Source organism: Artibeus jamaicensis, unplaced genomic scaffold, assembly GCF_021234435.1.
Source record: "Artibeus jamaicensis isolate MK-2021 breed Jamaican fruit bat unplaced genomic scaffold, CSHL_Jam_final scaffold_916, whole genome shotgun sequence".
NCBI lineage: Eukaryota > Metazoa > Chordata > Mammalia > Chiroptera > Phyllostomidae > Artibeus > Artibeus jamaicensis.
Window position 1 is genome coordinate 57,633,983 of NW_026522059.1, and position 12,386 is coordinate 57,646,368.

The following is a 12,386-nucleotide window of genomic DNA, read 5'->3' on the forward strand; positions in this document are numbered from 1 at the left end:
ATGTTAGAGACAAGCACGGAGTGCAGTGAAGTACCACCAGCGCAGTGTGGGCCTAGGTTGAGGGAAGTGTGGTAGGTTGGGCCATGCTTCCCAAAGGACAAGTATATAAATGAATAAGAATTAGCCAGGCAAAATGGTGAGAAAGGACATTCCTATTCAATTGAACCATTTGGTGTTCTTTGTTAAATAGTTTAGCCTTCTGCAAATCTGACTATAAATTTCTTGATAGTGATCATATCTTATAAGTCTTCCACACCACTTACAGTGCTTACACAGTGCTGGCTACCTTATTGACTTCTGCTATCTAATATATTTAATGTTGGTGAGTATTCATTTTCATCACTGGCCACCTGTAACATTATTTTTTCTTTTCTTAGGAAAATGACCTAATTATTAATAGTAATGAAATGTCTATGAAACATTGTCAGTTATCCTGGAGCGTTTTTCAGATTTCACCAGGTTTTTATATTTTTCACACAAGGATTCTTAATATTACTCTAGTGGTGTTATTTTAGCCAAATTATGAACCTACAGCCATTCATACATGCAGTGTCTCCTCTGAACCACCCCCTTAACTGAAAAAAATTGATTTTGCCAACTGCTTTGGTCAAACTTTTGTTTAAAAAATCTTAGCTTAGGAAAATAACATCGTGTAAATCTGCCATGCCAGTCAAAATACCACCATGTCCAGAAAACACACTCGTGGGTGGTTTGATTTGCCTAGAACACCTAATTAAATTTTCTCTTCCCTCCCCCAATGACATATTTATGTTCATCAGTTGGTTGCTGGTATTATATGAGTCTGTAAAACCACTGATCTCTAATTTAATTCACATGTAAGCCTTAGGTGTAAGAAAGACAATACTGATTTTGAGTGAACCCAGAGTCAATTCTTTATCTGTCTGTGTTTGGTGTGAGTGGCTTTAGATATATATGTATATAGGCTGACCACAGTGTTTATTATTAATATATCATATGTTAGGGATAATTTTATATTTAAATATATCAATTGACTCAGCCCCCACATGTGGTTGGAGAAACACAGGTATTTTATCTGTGAGTGTGAGGTAATTGTCACTTGATTTATTTTGATTTTGGATTTGAAAAGAGAATGCGCAGCAGTGACAAGCCATCTCTGGATACTGTCTGGCTGCACTTTGCATTTTCCAGGCCACTTTACCAGTTCCACTCCTAATCCTCAAATTTGTTTTATGCACTTGTTTTCATTAAAGAGTACTGACATAATCATATTCATTGACTCAAAAAAGTCACTGGTAGCAAAATCTCTCTTTGAACCCATTTAATTCAGTTATCCAAGACATTTTTGAAAATGTTAAAGAGTACTTTTTTATTTAACATATATTTCTCTTTCTGGGGCAAATAGAGGATCCAGTGGTCTCTGCTTGGTTGGAGTGTGGACACATAGAGACACTGACCTGTATAGCATGAGCACAAGGGAACCCAAAATGATAAAATAAAATGTCCTGAATTTTTAAAAAAGCCAGAGTGCACAAGACCCTGAGGCCCAAGCAGGACAAGGGACAGCCTCAGGTTCTGGTTTTCAGGTTGCCTGGGGTGTATTCATGAATCAACAGGAAGGTGTTAAGAATGCTCTGGCAGTGTAGAACTTTTTCACGAATTGTGTGAGGTCAGGTTTCTTCACATGGATGAATGATTTTAATATGCTTGGTAGCATTGTCACGACAGGAGTGCTGTTCCCACCATTGCTTCTCTGGGCCAGGCGTGTTCCAGTGCAACGGGCTAGCCTTGGGAGCAGAGGATGTTTTACAGAGGTCCCTTCAATTAGACCTCTAGGAAAGGGTACTGACATTCCGAGTGAAGAGTGCAGTCTCTACGGACTGGAAAACAAAAGGCAGAATTAAAGTATCTAGTGTTTTGCCTTAAATGGAGATGGAGGAAGTCTGAAAGCAACAGGAAAATGACCTCATTATAATGAAAAGGCTCTCAGAGCTATTGTACAGGTAACATAAAGAGAGTCAGGTGGTACCTTTCCCCAAGATATCTTCTTATTGGCCTTATGCTAGTCAGTGTGCTTATTACATGGTGTTTGTCCCTACCCTTACCCATTTAATTAAAATAATTTTGAGTAGTCCATATTTTGCTTGGGTATCATTTAGCTATCAGCATTTTAGGGATCATGGGGAAGTTAAACAGGGTAGAATCATTAGGTCTGATTAAAAATAGGTAAATTAGATAGAGAAGACCAGTAAGAAAAGGATAGAAGGGGGAAAGAGTATATTGTTGAGAGGAAAAATGATCCTTCCACATAGGGGATATAATTTTCTGTTTAGGTATCTGTGTGTGGATTGTGTCCATATAGACAAGGACTTGGAGAATGTGAACTTCCTCCAAATACAGAGCCTGTTGAGACCCATGGTTGGGGAATAATGATTATAGGAATGGTGACTGTTATTGATAGTGGCCATGTGAGTTTACAGTAGCTTTCTCAGCAGTGGTTCAGGAACCTTCACTTACCTTTGTGTCTCAGCTGGAAGCTTGGGAAGGAAATGTGCTTGCTTTGGGATAGAAGGCAGATCCATTTTTAATTTTTTGAGGTAATCCCATACTGCTTTCCACAGGGACTGCACCAGTCTGCATTGCCACCAACAGTGTAAAAGTGTTCTCGTTTCTCCACATCCTTCCCAGCACTTGTTGTTTGTTGATTTATTAATGCTAGTCATTCTGACAGGTGGTACCAATTTAATGGTATCTAATTGTGGTTCTAATTTGCATTTCTCTGATAATTAGTAATGTTGAGCATTTTTTCATATCCCTATTGGCCATCTGTATGTCCTCTTTGAAGAAGTGTCTATTCGGGTCCTTTGCCCATTATTTTTAATTGGGTTGTTTGTTTTCTTTGGTGTTGAGTTTTGAAAGTACTTTATAAATTTTGGATATTAACCACTTATCAGATGCGTCCTCAAATATATTGTCTGATTCTGTAGGTTGTCTTTTTATTTTGTTGATGATTTCCATTGCTTTACAAAACCTTTTTAGTTTGATGTAGTCCCATTTGTTTATTTTTTCTTTTGTTTCCATTGCTTGGGGAGATAGATCTAATAAAAATTTGCTACAAATAATGTCCAAGAATTTCCTTCCTATTTTTTCTTCAAGGATTTTTATAGATGGCTTCAGGCATAACATGTAAGTCTTTGATCCATTTTGAATTTATTCTCGTGTGTGGTGTAAGAAGGTAAACCCACTGCCAGCATCATACTCTACAGATAAAAACTATAAGCATTCCCCTTAAGATCAGAAACAAGACAGGGATGTCCACTTTCACTTCTCTTTTTCAATATTGTAGTAGAAGTCCTAGCCATAGCAATCAGACAAGAAGAAGAAATAAAAGGCATCTGAATTGTAAAATGAGAAGTAAAGTTGTCTTTATTAACAGATGACATGAAACAGATATAGAGAACACTAAATATTCCACCAAGAAACTACTAAACTGATCAATGAACTCAACAAAGTAATAGAGTACAAAATTAAAATCTAGAAATCAGTTGCATTTTTATATGCCAATAATGGACTAGCAGAAAGGGAAATTAAGAAAACAATCCCATTCACGATTACTTCAAAAAGAATAAAATACCTAGGAATAAATCTAATCAAAGACATAAAAGACCTGTACTGGGACAATTAAGACACTGGAGAAAGAAATTACAGAAGATACAAATAAGGATGCTCATACCATGTGCATGGATAGGATTAATTAACAGCATTAAAATGTCCATACTACCCAAAAGCAGATTCAATGTTATTTCTATCCACATTCCAATGTCATTTTCACAGAACTGGAACAAACATTTCAAAAATTTATATGAAACCACAAAGCCCCACATAGCAATGATAATCCTGAGAAAGAACAAAGTTGGAGGAATAACATTATGTAATATCAAATTATAATACAAAGCCATAGTAATCATAGCCTGGCACTGACATAAAAACAGACACATATATTACTGGAACAGAATAGAGAGCCCAGAAATAAATCCACAACTTTATAGTGAATATTTGTCAAAGGAAGCAAGCACATATAATGGGTTAAAAATAGTTTATTCAATAAATGATGTTGGGAAAGTAGGACAGATACATGCAGAAAAAAGAATTCTTAAAATCAAAATATAGTACTCTATGGTTGATCAAAGATCATTTAACTTAAGGAGTAAAACACACTCCAAGGACATTCAATCTCATTGTTAGAATTCTGTAGTCAACAAGTAGCCTTATATTTACTCATTTTGTTTCTTAGGCATTTGACTGATGCTAGGATGAGCTATCTTTTACTATAGCACTAAATAATTGATCATAAGTATGGCTTTGTGAATGCAGAAATTAAATTTTTGTCATTTTATTAGTTTACTGTTAAAATGGTAGATATAAAGATCTGATAATCTGAGCTATGTTATCTTATTTGGGAGAAGAGATGAACTCTGTAAAGCTGAGGATCAGATCCTAGAGCAGTAATTAGTCTCTGAGATGAAATTACTAGGAGAAAAAGAACTTGAAGAGATTTATACTTTCTCTTGATATTTTGAGTTATGAGTTTTTAAATAAAATAATTTCTACCAAAATATGAAAGTTAATAAGGCCAATTATGAGTAATGAATTTTTCCTCTTTACTTGTGTCAATACATAGGTTGGTAAATTGGGGATGAGACTTTCTCTTGCGAAATTTTGAAAAGGTAATGCCAAATAGTAAAAGACAGAAAACTGTACTTGAACAATAATTAAATTTTTTAAAAGTTAATATAAAAAACCAAAATCTTAGGCTATGTTGTTATCAATGAAACAATTTTAGATGACAAACTTAATCACAGCCTTTCAAAAGAGCACTCGAGGCTTTAACTAGTCTAGTCTCAGAACATAAACAGTTATACAGTCTAAGCTGAGTGCTTATCCAATTCAGTCTCTAAATTTAATACACCTCATATGAGAAAAAAATTCATTTGTTTACATGGTGAAAAGAGTAAAGCAACCTAATACAAAATTATAGAATGGAAACCTTGTAATAGCCTCAGCTTTATGCTCCACCATCTTGGCATGAGGTCAGCCTTGCTTATTATGATTGGCGCAGGCAATTCACTGGCAAGTTAGCCTACTGAGACTGGAGTAAATCTGGGTGTTTACATCTTTAAATTTTGAATGATGGCATATTTTTACTTTTTTATGCCAACTTTACCTTTGGTAAATAATTCTTAGGATCAATAATTCGTTAACTGTGACAATCGGGAATAAGTCCAGAGAAACTAATCCATATTATTTATTTAACATCAAATTCTCAAGCTCTTCTAGGGGGACTCTGAGTTATTAGGGTGTATTAAGAGTGAAAGCTGAATACAGTAGAGTTCCAGTGAGCACTGAATTCACTCCAAAAGCTTATATAAATGTTCTACTTAAGTTGTAGGTCTACGCTCTATTAGAGAACTGTTTTCTTCAAGTCCAGCACAACCTTTCCAATGGCTGGAATAGCTACCCTAGGCTAAAGCTGTGAGGTCAATTTTATACTTTTAAAAAGATAAAATAATCTACCCTCCTTAATTCACACAATCAGTATTATAGCAACTTTAAGTTGGATTGGTACCTCAAGGTAAGTTTAACAAAAGAAAGAACTAAAAAGTCCCCTAAATTTTACAAACCTGACTGGAAAAATATTGTTGGCATTAAAATCAGCTAAATGAAGCCATGAATGCTAGCCCTGCTCCTTCTTGGCTGTGTGATTCTGAGTCTCACTTTTCATATTCCAATGTTGTTCTAAGAGAAATAAAGGATGAATTGCCTAATAAACAGCATGGCATAATGTAGATATTTTATTGTTTCTATGGTCAGTTCTTTCCCATGGTGATATGAATTACTTGAGGGCAGAGACTTTCATCTTTCTGGTTAAGTGCTGTAACAGGATGCCATGAACATTCTGCCACAGAGGAATACTCAGTATGTGTTGAAAAGAATAAGTCTTAGATTCTTCATTGCTAAAATGGAAAGAGGAAATTATTTGCTACATTTACTTTAATTTAGAGCTGTATTACAATTATCTTTTTCTTATTATGGGGCATTTAATTTTTATGGTGTGTGTGTGCATGTGCATATTTGTGACAAACTTTTAAATTCTATTTTAGATAATTATCTTAATATAAATTATTTTCATAGTATTATTGCATCATAATAAAATAATATTTTAAGGGTCTTATTACTAAATAGGGCTCTTAATAACACAAATGTATCTCTAAATATATTGTATCAGTTTATGTACTCAAACAGTTCATGAGAACATCTATTTAATCACACTCTGATCAGAGATTAGTATTTTAATTTAAAAATTTTTGCTAATGTTGAAGAAATTTAATTTCATTGCCTGTAGCTACCTTTGATTAAATAAAATAACTATGTAGAATTACAAAGAAGTTTGCTGAGCTAACTCATGAGTTTTGGTCACTGGCAATTAAATAAGTCCTAACTGTCCAATCAGTGCTGTGTAAGCAGTGACTGGGTCGGTGAATGAATGAAGTTCTAAATCCTCAGCCTAATGTCTGATGTCAGAAATATTAAAACACTGAATTTTTGTGCCTGATCTTCTCCAAGAAGAGTTGGGGTTGTTGTGTTCTATGCATTATGACTATTATGTATTATGCCAATATACTTTGTATTTCTCACAAAGATGGGGTATGGTAAGTATTATAAGAGGAATTAACCAATGTGCTATGGCAGAAAAGAAAGGCCTAGGAAGATGGAAATATCAACATTGATCTGGATCTTGAAATAAGGTCACAGTGTCAAAAAAAAAGGTTTGATGTTAGAGAAAAAGACTCACTTGTAAGATAAAAAAAAGTGTCAAGGATGTCAGATTAGGAGCAAGTTATAAAAGGTTCAATTCTTTAAGTGTGTAGTTTTCTTTTAAAAATATAGTCCTCCAAGTTGTTTCATCACCTTGTGGACTTTATCTTTCATGGTTTTCCAGCACTAACTCAGGCAACAATCACAGCAAGACACAGGTGAAAGCCTGAACATGTAGGTACGTAGAGGAGATAGATAATTTTTCTAACTAGAGTTAGAAAAGTCTTTTCTATTTTAAAACAAGACTCCCTTTATTCAGGTGAAGAGGCTACTGGTGATGAACAACTGCCCTTAATTTGCAGGATTATTTATAAGCAATATGCAAATATCTAATTCTTGTATCACTTTGCTCTAAAGTGGATCCTGAATGGATACCTGGATCAGAGTATAGGAAAATACATGATTTATGCTATCACAAACTTCATGTGTTCTGACAAATTATAGTTGTTCCTGAGTACTCTGTTTTCTGTTTTGATAAGAACCAAAAGAAGAAGAATGAATAGCATGTATAATAGAAGTCATGTGGAGTACTTTCTTAGATTTTTGCATTCATGTCAAAAATAATTTTTAATAAAATCTTCTACATGTTCATATACAAAATCCTTATCATTATGTCCTGTTTGTTCTCTACATCTTGTCAAAGTAGGTTTTATGTATCCAACTGTCTGCGTAGTTTAAAAGTATATAATTAAGGGGGTGAATTTCAACAACTTGTCATTTTTAAGGAAAATCATTTTTAAGCAAGTGTACTGTACATGACTGTATAAACATAAAAGCAGGATACATGCTGCTGTACAAAAACATATTTTGTTAGCTTGTAGGGTGGCCACACAGGTTGGCCTGCCTTAGATGACTGGAAAATAAAGCCTTCTTGTTTTGAACTGATGTACGTTGGTTTTGGAGTAACAAACTCAGTGGTATTACAAAGCAGAATAGGCTTTACAATAAATCCATCACTTAACTTAATTTCAGGTGTTCTCTGCTCTAGATTTTAATCTTTTGGGAAGGTGCCTTTGCTTTTGCTGATATTCAAGTACCTTACTCTCAAAGTGATGTGAATAAGGACATTTCCGTACTGCCTTTCAACTAAAGACTCCCCTGAGTCACATGTGAAATACTCACAGGCATCTTTTATAGTATGAAAATGCACACAAATGGGTTAAGAAAGTTGCTCAAGGACATTCAGCAAGTTGGACTGTAAGCCAGGAATAGTAAATAGGCCTCCTCACTCCAAGTCCTGGCACAATCACCAGATTTCAGTCCCTGTCTGACAGTGAGTGGATGAGCCATCCTGGCGTCATTCTTTTTAATTAATTTTGCAGCCTAAGAAAGCAAGCGTATAACAATAGGCTTTAAAGGAAAATATGGTGTTCATCTAACACTAATACGATGTTATATGTCAACTGTACATCTACACAAAAATAAAATGAAACAAACACAGAAACAAAGAAAGGAAAATAAAACCCAGAGCAAAACATACTACTAAGCTTAATTTGATTTCTTACCCTTCTTTAATCTCTTCTTATATTCTCAATGGTCTGTTAGAAATATAGAATCTGAAAGGTCAAGAGACAGTTTGGAATGATTCAGGCAGTAGTAGTACTGCATCAGTATTATTATTTACTTTATTCAATTCAGTTCTACATGATTACTTAGCCACAAATATTACTTAGATGTCCTTCTCTTTGAGGAGATAATAGTCTATTAGGAATATAGACATATAAACTCATATGTGTCTATGAAGTGTTAATATCAAGGAATGTATAGAGCATTATAAAAGCTCAAAGAAGGGGTTCAAAATTCAAAATAAGCTGTGGGTTCAGGTAATGCTGTCTTGGAAAAGGGGTGCATAGATGGAAGTTTGAAGAATTCTATTGTTACCCAAAGAAAAAGTTAGTAGGGAGTTGCAAGCAGAGGAAATAATGTTCATGAATGCAAAGTGATGTGAGTTACAAGTGTCATGCAAGGAATTGCAGTTGAATAAGCTGAACCTGTAATGGAAGGGAGTTGTAATAGCTGAAACTAGAGAGGTAGGAAGAGAGTACAAAAATCTCTGGATGATATGCTAAAGATCTTGCTAAAAATATTTTAAGAATGGGAAGCCTTAAACAGCTATATGGTAAATTTACTTGTTATACATATTTTCCTGGTTTCAGGGTAGAAGATGAATTTAAAGAGAGTAAAATTAAATGGATAATGAGATAATTCAGAAAGAGATGATGAGGCAATGACTAAGAAAATTGTAATCAAGATTATGAGGATAAGATATATTTATAAAAAGAGAAAGGAATCTAGACAAAGGCCTTACACACTTCACAAGAATAAACTCATACTGAATCATAGACCACACATACAAAATGCAAAACTATAAAATTCCCAGAGGATAACATAGAAAATCTAGGTAACCTTGGATATGGTGATGACATTTTAAATATGACACCAAAGGTATGACCCATGACATAAAGAATGGCTAAGCTGGAATTTATTAAAATGGAAAACTTCTGCTCTGTGTAAGACAAGGCCAAGGGAAAGTGAAGATAAGATTGGTAGAAAACATTTGCATAAGGCACATCTGATAAAAGATTGTTATCCAAAATATACAAAGAACTCTTAAAATCCAACAATAAGGAAATGAACAGCATATTTAAAAATAGGCCAAACATCTGAACAAACACTTTCCATAAAAGATATACAGAAGGCAAGTAAGCATATGAAAAGATACTTACCAGAGAATTATAAAAGAAAACAACAGTGTGATACCACCACACACCTATCAGAATGGCCATAATCCTGAAAACTGACATTACCAAATGTTGACAAGGATGGAAGGGCTGAAAATGGTACAGACAGTCTGGAAGACTGTTTGGCAGTTTCTTATAAAACTAACATCTAAGAAACATAAAAACTAACATAGTTACCCAAAGGAGTTGAGATATTGCATCTACAGAAAAACCTGCACATATGTTTATAACAACTTTATTCATAATTGCCAATAGATGGAAGCAGTCAATAGACCCTTCAGTAGTAGAATAAATAAACAAACTATGGTACATCAGCTTTCAGTGGTAACAAAAAATGAGCCATGGGAAGACATGGAGTTATATTAAATGCACACTGCTAACTGAAAGAAGCTAATCTGGAAAGCTTGAATACTGTATGATTCCAACTATATATTAATATAAGTTTTGGGGAATATAGCTAATTAAATTGGGATTTGGGAAAACACATCATGGAGGATTCCCTTTACGTAGCCTAAGATGTGAGTCCGAGCCTCTGAAAATATGTCAGAGCTAGAAATATTTCAAACTTCTAAATAGCTAAATGGTTTATCTCTTCTACTCCCAAGAAATGGGACTGAAGAGAAAGATTAGTGAAGCAGGAATGAATCCTGAGATACAAATTAAATTAAGGTTTTGGCAGAAAAAAAACATGAAAGAGACAAAGAAGGAGTGGTGAGAGAAGAATGTATATAAATTAAATAGTCACTTAAATAGTTTGTATAGTAACTTATTTTTTTTCAAAGAATTTTCCTATCAAAAATTTTACTACCTTCTCAAATTGAACAAAGGAGAAGCAATATGCCAGTTCTCAAAGTTTTTACTCTTTTTTTAAAATTAAGAAATTTATAATTTCTTCATAAATCCTTCACTGGTTCTTTTTATTTAGTGTAACTGATACAGGGTGCAGCCAGGGGGGCCCCCAAAAAAAGATTTAGAAAGGTGTCCAGAATTCAAAGTGTATAGAAATATTGGAGAGACATATAAGATGTCCTCACCCCCCCCCCCAAGGGGGAAGGGATGAATAGAGCCAGGGCCATTGAGAGCTATTTTGCATAGCAACAGTTTTGGAGCTAACCTCTGGAGGAATGGTTATTTAACATATCTATAACCTTTAACTGGTTTCATAGATATGTTAAATAGCAGTGGCCAAGTTTGGAGCAGAAGGGAGTAGCAGGGACTCAGGATGGAACTAGGGGGACTCAGAATGTAACTAAGGGCTGCTCTCCGGACTGAGAATGGAACTAGGGGGACTCAGGAGGATGTAATCAAGGTCTGCACTCCTGAGTGAGAAGGGCTTGAGGACTCAGGATGTAACGAAGGGCTGCGCTCCTGAGTGAGAAGGCCTGGGAGAGAGAGCCACGCGGTTTCAGCAGAGTGAGGACCCCCTGTTGGTGAGGTGAAAGAGGGAGCCACATGGTTTTGGCAGGGTGCGGACCCCCTCTTTCCCAGGTGAAAGGGAAAAACCACGCAGCTTTGCCAGAATGGAGATCCCTGCAGCCAGGTGAAGAAGAAAGCCACATGCTTTTGGTGGAGTGCGGACTCCTGCAGCTTTGGTAGAAGAGGCCCACACGGCTTTGGGGTGCCCCCTTTGGCTGCGGGGCCTAAAAAAGCAAGAGAGACTTTGACTGGAACTGGGTACAAAGGACTCTTGCCAGTGGACCATGAGAGGGTACCACAGTACTTTGGATTAACTCGAGATCCTGCACAGTGACACAGCTGACGGTGCCAGCGGCCTGCAACACAGACGTGTGCTCTTTTCCTGATTTACGGTACCCGGAGTTGGGACAGTGGGAGAAGGGAGCGCTGTGTGGGTGTAGGTGTATACCCTAAAGGACTTTGCTATTTTAGTGGTGGCATTAGGCCTGAGTAGCATTAAATAAACATTTTGTTTCCTTTTCACAAATCTCTGGCATTAATAGATTTCTTTCCAATTGGCGGCGGACAGAAGGGCCCAGTAGATTTTAGTATTCTGTTTTTGGGAGGGGCCCCTGTTGTATAGCAGTTTTGGGCATCCCTAGGTGGGCCAAATATTGTATTGCCCCTCCCTCGGACCTCCTCTTGTTCGGTAACATAACCATAAATGATAATATCTTTGCTGTTTTCTACAAATCATTTCTAAATTGTTTAATCTATTCTAATTATTTCCTTTTTAAATAAACTGCTTACCCAAATCATTCTCCTTAGCATGAAGATGTGCATATTAATCTCTTTATTGAACATCTTCATTTAGAAATTCCATAAACTTATCTTCCTCTTTCTTCTGCCACGGTAACATCATTAATCCAGTTACCAAAGTCAGAAACTAAGAAATTACCATTGACCTTCCGTGCCCCTCAGTTCCCACATCCAGTCAGTCAGTCAGTCACCAAAGCCTATTTCTTTTCCCTCCTACCTTTCAAATTTTTCCACTGTTTCCATTCTATCAATGCATTCAGGTTAGGCCACCATTTTTCTTCCATAAACTGTTATAAAACCATGCCTTGATTCTGTCTTCATTCTTTCCCCTTCTTTAGTCCATTGTCAACAATGCAAAAAAATAAGCATTGTCATTTCCCCCTTTCCTAGAGCCTCCCATTTTCCTACTTATGCCCTCAGGATAAACCCCGCAGCTCTTTTAGGGGATAATGGCTCTTCAAGATCTGATTACTCTCACTTCAAATTAACAACTCAACTTGCTTATCAGGCTCTAAACAACTTGAGGACAAACTTTGTCTTTAATTGTAGTAATCCCTGTGTCTAGCAGTGAGGCAC